This window comes from Anas acuta, chromosome 5, assembly GCF_963932015.1.
Source record: "Anas acuta chromosome 5, bAnaAcu1.1, whole genome shotgun sequence".
Classification (NCBI taxonomy): Eukaryota; Metazoa; Chordata; class Aves; order Anseriformes; family Anatidae; genus Anas; species Anas acuta.
Window position 1 is genome coordinate 767,821 of NC_088983.1, and position 9,152 is coordinate 776,972.

Genomic DNA, 9,152 nt, shown 5'->3' on the forward strand with positions numbered 1-9,152 from the left:
GGCAGGGGGTCCCTGTGGGCAGGGGGGGGGTCCCTGCGATGGGACAGGCCGCCCGTCCCTGGCTGCCTGACACCGTGCCAGGGCACAGCTCACCCGGCCGTGCTGCAGGAGGGGCAGCGAGGCTCCTGCCTGCTGGTGGGGATGGGGCTGCACTACGGGGGCTGCCACCAGCTCTGCACCATGCAGGGGGATAGGAGATTCTGACCTAGGGCAGCTTATTTTTTCCACGTTGCTTGAAACGTTCAGGATTCAAGCCATGTATATTCATGCCAGAAGATATAAGTTGACTCCTGAATAAGCATAAACCCACAGAACTACCTCTTAAAGTGGATGTGAAGCAATTTGCCAGTTGTCCGTGTGGCAGCTGACAGCACTGTAAATCCATCTCTGTGCCTGGAATCACCCTTTTCACCTAGCAAACATGTTCATCTGTACCCTTCTGTATAAACATCTTACTTTTTTTTTTTTTCTCCATGTTTTTTATTTATTTTTCAAGTACTTCAGCAATTTGGGGCTGTGAAAGAAGTTTTGTCTGAAGAAAGAAGACAAATTCTTTGTCTAAAGAAGTTTTAAAGAAATTGTATGTGTCAGGTAAGGAAAACTGCATCCGAAACATCTGAATTTCAGAAAAGGGAAACAGAAAAAGTGCAAAGCAGTTATTTTACGAATTACGAACTGATTTGAGCCTTTACTTTCATACCATCTTGTGACAAAGCTGGGGATGTCTGGTTCATTTGCACCAAAGCAAGTTAAAGTGAGCACCATTGCAAGGTAAATAATTACCCATTTGTTCTGTGCGGCTGTGAGAGTCCAGGTGTTTATTTCCAGCAAGGAAGGCCGTGTCTCCCCCGGTCGGTACGATTTGCCAGGATCCTGGGCTCCACAGGGGCTGTGTGGCAGCCAGCTGCGTGCAGCAGCACTCCTGTTAGCTTGTGCCTTGGCTGCAGTATTACTGAAATCTTGTGGCGCTGGAAAAGCTGTGCAGTAGCAAGTGAGGGGATGTTTCAAAGCCTGGCTCACATGCAGTTGCTTCTGGAAGAGCACAGACTGCAGTGTTTGCAGAAATTAATCCCTGCTTCAGAGTGCTTTCGCCTTACTGTGCTGCACCAGTTTGATGTTGCTCTCCTGCAAGGTGGCATTTCAAACGATACACATAAAATTAAACAGCTAAAATCTGAGACCTGAGGTTTGCTGTAATGCGCATCCAGAATAATTTAACGCTAGAGACTGGAGAATATTAAAGTGTTTTTTGTGGTCAACATTGGATTGATTTAAATATTGTGAATATGTTTAATGGTATTTAAATTATTTTTTTGCACAGACTTAACTGCTCTAATAAGATACGAATATTTTGAAGAACTTATATACAAGAATAATTTATAGGGCTGCTTTGTTCTGCGACGCACAGTAAATCACTGTGATTGGATGGAAATGATGTTTGAAACTGTTCTACTTGGGGGCTGTTATAACAATGCAAACTACTTCTGAAGGACAGTAGGTGAATTTAATTCAGTTTGTATCACCACGTTCATGATTTAAAGTTCCTAAATGGCAAAAAACAAATTTATTTTTTCTACCAGGAGAATATTTTAAATCACCTTAAATACCAGAAGAGATTTATTCCAGTTTATGGGATCCCATAATTAGCACTGTAGAATACAGAAAATGCTCCTGGATAACATCACCAGTTCCCAGGGATAAGTTAAATAAATACAATTTCTGTATTTTATTTTTTTTTTGTCCCACTGTCACCATGAGCACTGGGGCTGCCAACCCCCCTTTTCCAGAAGCTGGTAGCTGACAAAACTACCTGTGCAGTGCACTTGAGATATGTCAAGGAATATAAGATAGGTAGATAGTTTTTTCTTCTCCCTTCCCTTCCCTTCCCTTCCCTTCCCTTCCCTTCCCTTCCCTTCCCTTCCCTTCCCTTCCCTTCCCTTCCCTTCCCTTCCCTTCCCTTCCCTTCCCTTCCCTTCCCTTCCCTTCCCTTCCCTTCCCTTCCCTTCCCTTCCCTTCCCTTCCCTTCCCTTCCCTTCCCTTCCCTTCCCTTCCCTTCCCTTCCCTTCCCTTCCCTTCCCTTCCCTTCCCTTCCCTTCCCTTCCCTTCCCTTTTTTAATTAATTTTCAGTTCTGTTTTCCCTCCCTTATGGAAAGCCATGTCAGCAAGCTGCTCAGCTCCTCTCCTGCAAGCAATCTGTAGCAGCTACCCACTGAACTGCCCAGAAGCCCACGCTTGGTGGGAACGGGATAGCCCCTTGCTCCCGCTGCCTCCTGGGGTGTCTGTTCTTTCCCTGACTTCAGCACCGTGGTTTCACACCCCCGACAAGGGCTCTTCTCATCCCCTCTGACAGCGGTCCTGCTGTGCCCTGCAGGAACCAGCACGCGTCCAGCCCCACTGCCTCTGCCTTGGCCCCATCAGCTCTGCTCTGCAGGGCTCTGTGGGGCTCCGTGGGGCTCTGCAGGGCTCTGTGGGGCTCCGTGGGGCTCCGTGGGGCTCCGTGGGGCTCCGTGGGGCTCTGCAGGGCTCCCTCCCCAAGACTCCTCCACCCCTGCTGCCGGAGGTCAGGCTGCGGTACGGGGGCATGGGCACGCAGCCCACCCATGAGCAGCAGTGTGAGGGGACTCCTGGAAAATGGCAATTACAGGAGCGTATTTCACATCTCTTCCTGCTTTGTGACCTGCTGCCATTAAAAATAACTTTCAAAATTTAGCTACCTCTCTGTTCAAACAAGCACTGTGTTCCTGTTATACAGGGAGACAACAGGCTGGGTCACCGTAAAAGTATCTCTCTCGGAAAGAGCACTAAATTTTGATTACAGCCATCAGAAGATCAAGAAGAGTCCACTGTTACAGGGATTCACTATTCTCTCTCAAAAACTGTGCTTTACACCTGCTTTGACTATCACTTGAGTGCAATGCCCCAGTGCTTTCAGAGAGAAACCTTTCCAGAGATTTAGGGGACTTCATTCCAGCAGGAGACAGCACAAGAACAAATTCAAAATTCGTATTCAAAATTAGAAACACATTTTTAACAGCGTGGTTGATCAAACACAGAACAAACTGCTTTGGAAGTGGTGGAGAATCTGCCCATTGGCATCACTAAATCAGGACAGATTGTTTTTAAGATGATATGCTTGATCTAAACACAACCTGTCAAGTGTGATACAGGGCAAGTGCTGAAATCAAATACCCTGTCACACAGCGAAGGTCGTATAAGCTGAGATAACAGCTCCTTCCTACAGGACATGAAGGCAGAAGACAGCGCAGCTGCTCCTGCATGACAGAGTTCCCTGTATTACGAGTCACGTCACTTCCATCCCATCTCAAGACTTCAGGTCTGTTGTTTTTTTTTTTTTTTTTGTGTATGTGTGTGTGTATGTTTTATTTTCCACAGCCATTTTTGAGGGGCTGGCAGGAGAAATGGCTTCACTGACCAGCTGCTAGCAAAAGGATGCAGAAATCATGCTTTAAAATCAGGAGGCAGCGGCAGCGTAAAGCCAACACAACGGCTGCTGTAAGGCTTGCTGGCAAACTCCTGTGATGCTCAGGTGTCACACCAAGCATCCCAGGCTCCAGCCAGCGTCCAGAAGAGCCCCTGGGCTCTGCTGCCTGCGTGGTGCAAAGCCTGACAAGCGAGACCACAGCACTGCAGGGAACAGCAGTCTCACAGCTTCTGCTATAGAGAGGGAACTGTCGGCTTAAGCAAGGGCGTGGTAAAATCCTGTCCTGGCTGAATCCCCTCCCAGCCCGACAAACTGGCAGACTGCAGTTAGCTCTTTTGAAGACATCTTCTTGGGTGCACCAGTGCAGCAGAGGAAAAGGGAAGCAAAAAGCAGATAGGCTCCAGCTGTACAGGGGGGGCAAACGAGATAGGTTCTTGGGTCCCAGGTGCTGCCCACGGCTGGGACCCGCAGCTGGGTTTCTGCAGCACACAGGATCCATCCCAGCCACTGCCTCATGCAGCAGCTGCGTAACTACCTTGATATTTTGGCATTATATATAAATATTTATTTATTTATTTATTTTTCCTAAAGCAAATCTTCCACTTCTGTTGTTATCTGCTTCTTACATGTTATGCTATTAGGATTTGCATTTACAGGTTTGTGCTCTTCTTAATTGCATATGTAGCCTTCTAAGCGCCTTAACAGAGGGACACCTTCTAGATAAAATAATTATAATCAAATCAAAATAAATATTCATTACCTAAATAGCATATACAACAAATAGAACCTTTCCATTTAAAGGCTAAGTGACAAGCTTAATGATGAATGATATAGACTAATTACAGGTTTCATAACTCATTAGCATCAAAATGCAAAAATGCTTTAAGGCAAGATAAATTGGTCAGTATAGCCCTGCAGTTGCTTGTCCCAGCTAGCCTGACGATCAATGGCAGATGCAAAGGCAATAGCAGATTTGTGCTTTTTCTGTCCCATAACCAGTATTTCTGAAGGCACGACTGCTGGCATCACTGCACCGGTGATGCTGGGGGCTGCTCCCGGTGCCCTCTGGCTGGGGGGAGCAGCCCATCCTGCCTGCAGATGTGCTCCCTCCTGCTTGTGCCCATCCATCGCTGCAGCTTCTTTCATGCAGGCAGTGCACACAGCATCCACCCTGAATTATTGATGGGGCTGCTTTATCATTTGGACATCTTCTCAACAGGGTGCAAGGTCAAGCCGATAAAATCACTGCACAGCAGCACCACAGCCTGCCTCACAACTCGTCTTGTGGATGGTGAGCTGGAGATACTCAGTGCTGTCAAATCTGCTCAATACTGAGAAAAGAGAGCAGAAATACGCTGCTAACTTTATTCCATCACTTTTGGGCCATGTAGGAAAGCCTCAGGGTATTTTGGATATGTTACTGGGTTTGTTTGTTTGTTTTTAATTACTTTTTTTATTTTATTTTATTTTATTTTATTTTATTTTATTTTATTTTATTTTATTTTATTTTATTTTATTTTATTTTAATTACTTTATTTTACTTATGTGCAGGAGACCTACAAACAGACATATCAGCATGGATGATTCAAGGGAGGGTTGAAACAGTAGAGAAATTCCCTGTCGGTGTAGCTTCAGCCCTGCTGAGCACACGGAGCAGCACAGCCAGAGCAGGTGGGGCTGGTGCTGAGCAGCACCATGAGTAGAAATCCCAGAATAGGCTCACAACGTTACTGCCCCAAGGTACTGCTGGCTGTTGGCTGCAGAATCATCCCACAGAACTTTATGGGTAACATCACTGTGAAGGTCTGCAGGAGACACAGACAATCATCCATCTGTGGCAGACTGAGGTAACCTCCTGACAACCCCACCAGGAAGGATGCTCCTTCAGCTGCTGCTTGGCCAGCTGCGACATTGCCAAACCGCTCCACACGGATGACTCGGGACAAATGACAAAAGCAAACTTTTGAATTCTATAATACTTTCATTGAGCTGATCAAAATCTCCTGCATAATGTGAAGATAAGCTCAGAACTTCATAGAGAGATTTGTCCGGCTAAGAGACATCCTACCAACTGGGAGATGTATTTGGGAGAGAAAATGTTGCATGAAACCTACCACACCTGTGGCAAGTGATGTCATATGTGATATGTATGAGGACAATCCTTTCTGTCCTGCTTTATGTGGTCTTGTTGGACAAGTATGTAGATATGTTTAGCTGAAAAGGGTTCTGAAGTGTCCAGTGAAAGCTGCTTATGGTCCTGAAGCCTCTACTCCTGCTTAGCCCCTGTCTGTGGGCACTAACTGCTCCTCTGCCCACTCCAGCACTGTCTTTCTCGACCGTGAGGACTGATAAAACAGTGACACAGTACTTATATGTAGATTTACTACCTACTTCACTTCCTACAGTGACTCTGTCCTTAAGACATACTGCCAATTTAAACAAAACATACTGCCATTTCAGACAAAACCAAAACACAACACAGATTAGAAAAAATAATAAATAAATAATAATTAAACTCAAAATAAAGAAGAAACATAATACAGAGCCACTGCCTACTATGTCCCAATTTTAGCTTTATTTATAGGAGATGCTGTTGTAAAATTAAACCTTCAGATAATTCACATTGAAAGGCAAGTCTTATGGAAACATTAATTGCTTACTGTTATAGCTTATTTTTATCATGTTGTCTTGTTACTCTAATTTGTTAGGCAATATCCGTAAAGCTTTGATAGCAATGAGGCACAAATCCTAAATTTCCACAGCATATGTGGAAGTGCTGTCTGTGAGAGCCTGTAGCATGGTGCAGGTAAGATCAGGCAGAGGAGAGCTGAGGAGAGCTCTGCAGTTCTGCTTTCATTTAAAACGAGCGGAGAGGACATTTCTGATCCACGGCACCTGGAAACACTTCAAGTCTTCTTTTCTCCTCATTTAGTTTAACCTTTTGAAATTATGAACTTTTTATTGGGCTGGGGGGGAGGTAAGGGAATCGAACTTGTGGCTTTTTTGAACATTGCAGGGCCAAGCTGTGAGCCGGGCAGGCCGTGTGCCCAGCTGTGGCGGCAGGCGGTGCCTTGTTCTACAGGGCCCATGGGCGCCCAGGCCGCAGCCATGGCCGGGCCTCGGGCCTGCAGCGCCCGGCTCCCTGCGGCCTGGCAGAGGCACAAAGAGGACATGAGGAGGGTGGTGTGGGGACACCACAGAGCACGTTTGGAGCACGGCACAGGAAGCGATTCCTCAGGGAGGAGGGACAGTGGGTCAGCTCCTCCTGCCCCAAGGCCGCTGGCCTCCTGTGCTCTGCAGGGCATGGGGAGCACCAGGAGACCCTCGAGGTGTGGCACCTGCTGCCGTGCTGCTCAGGAGGGAGAAGGCCCCGAAAGCAAAAGCTCCCTTAAATGATTTACCCTCCAAGTGCTTCTGGCGTGTGCTGCTGCACTGTGTGCTTCCCCAGGGAGCAGCAGGCAGAGAAACTGCAGCCGGGAGTGGTGCCAGGCTGGCCAAGATGGAAAGGGAAGATCTTTCCCTTGTTTGCCAAATAAAATAAAATAAAATAAAATAAAATAACCTAGCCCCCTCAGACTGTGAAAGCTTTGAGCCTGTGGGCCTTGTGAACAGAGACATCTTGCATCAGTTTAATGGGTTGCTGAATAACCGCTGTGAGATGACTGATTGAAATTCTCTGTAACATATATAGAGATATCTAGAGATAAAACAGCCTTAAAAACATGGGGGGAAAAACAACAAAAGCAAAGTAGTTGAATGAAATTTGCTCATGACAGCTGCTCGGTGCTGCACTAACTGCTCACTACTGATGATGTATGCTTCAGCACATGATTGTGTTTCTTCAACCCTACTTCTAAGATGCAGCAAAAATAACATAAGAGAATACTCATTAGCCACAAAAACCCTTGTTTGCATGCAGATACGGATGAGCATTTGCATATAAATAATCCATTCCTCAGACTTTTCTGGGAAGAGAGACCTACTTTTATTGGTGTTTGTGACTACTGCATAGGAAGGGACATGGTCAGGCTGAAATGCAGCAGCTGTCTGGGCTGAACAGATGTTCAGGAAAACCACTCTGCAGTGTGACCAACTCTAGCAATTAAACAGAGCATTTGGACCTTGGGAAGATGCAAACAACTTCAAGTATTCCACACTGCATCTCAGTATTTCATGTCTGCCTCCTTTCAAAGCCGTATCAGTCAGAAAATATGCTTGCAGCCTAAACCTAAGTCCTTGTGGGTGACTGATAAAGCACTTCTTATTTGAGAATTTTCTTTTCCAAAAGAAAACAGGAAGGTTGACTCCTTATTGTTTTTTAATATCTAAAAAGCAATATCTGATTTTATTTTATATATATATATATATATATATATATATATATATATATATATTTGCTAAAGATTCAGAGAATGTTGATTTCTTTTCATACTGATGCAATAATGACATGCATGATACAATGATTAATCAGTCTTCTAGCTACCATTCACTTCCCTTGATACGTAGGCTGGGTAGCAAAAAGCTACAACAAATTTAGAAAGGATGAATCTATTTAGCCCTAGTAGAGTCATTTCACTGTTCAGCACCACTTTTTTTTTTTTTTTTTTGTGGTAAGCTTCATTTTCTATGGACTCCTGGCCAATGGAGAACTGATACATATGACCATCTTTTAAACACTATTAACATGATGATGTAACAAACTTAGAGAAGCCCATTAATTCAAATATACCTAATCAAAAAGTCATGCAAACTAAATTAGATATACAGTTAGAGCAAGGGATGCCATCTGTTCAAACTTTCTAAGGGCTAAAGTAACTGAGATGAAGCCAATTTCAGTAGGCAATAATAAAATTATGCTGCAGAATTACAGGCTCTATGTCTCACAGTTTATTCCCCTTTCCTTAAATTATTATCCTAAATCATATGAATACAATTACCTTCATCTATACATTACCTGATCTGCCTTCTTTTTGACTATTAAATGTAACAACCTTTGTCAGTGAAATGTAGAACAGAAGTCTTATAGCTGCTGAAATGGAGTAAGAAAATGTCTCATTAATTTCCTGACAGCAGTAATTTCAAATATTTTATATGCTTTCTCTAAATGGTTACCACTTGCTCGATACAAGCAAAATAGACGTAAATTGTACATCTGACCCTTGCATATAATGTGTCCAGTGCTGCTGTGTGAGGTGAGGCTTTGGCACAAATGTTATGAGCCTTACATTGATAAGCACCACATTTACCCCAACAAAGGAAATGCTTGGGAAAGTCCGAAGTCAAAAACCTCTTTCCAGTTAACAGTTCACTGTTTCAGACTTATAAAAAGGCACTGGAGTAGCCCACACCTGGAGGGCAGCCCTGCACCCCTGGCACCATGCTGAGCCACAAATCACTGCCCATGGGAGGGCGGCTCCTGTAGCGAGGGGAGGCATCTCAGCTGCATCTGCTTTTTGCAGTAGTGGGGGCACTGAACATCCCTGCCTCAGCCAGTGTTCAAGCACTGCCCCTCTTGAAGACAGCATTATATCTCTGAGCCAATTTTGGCTGAGCAAGGTCTCTGCTGTGGTACTGGGACAATGGGGTTTGGGATGTGGGCTTTGGTGGGCACTCACAAACGTGGGGTGATGGTGCATCACTCATCCTCATCTCCTTGCCTGCTGAATCTATGCACCAATGAGTGATAAGGGTATCTTGTCAAAAATCCATT

The 9,152-nt window shown here is 44.9% G+C and overlaps 1 long non-coding RNA gene across 1 annotated transcript; it reads left to right on the forward strand.

The window, feature by feature from the left end:
* The first annotated feature begins 3,674 nt into the window (after positions 1-3,674).
* Positions 3,675-5,825, forward strand: LOC137858131 (uncharacterized). Its single transcript, XR_011097506.1, has 2 exons — positions 3,675-4,098; positions 4,994-5,825. It is a non-coding gene; the product is annotated as an uncharacterized lncRNA (long non-coding RNA).
* The last annotated feature ends 3,327 nt before the right edge of the window (positions 5,826-9,152 follow it).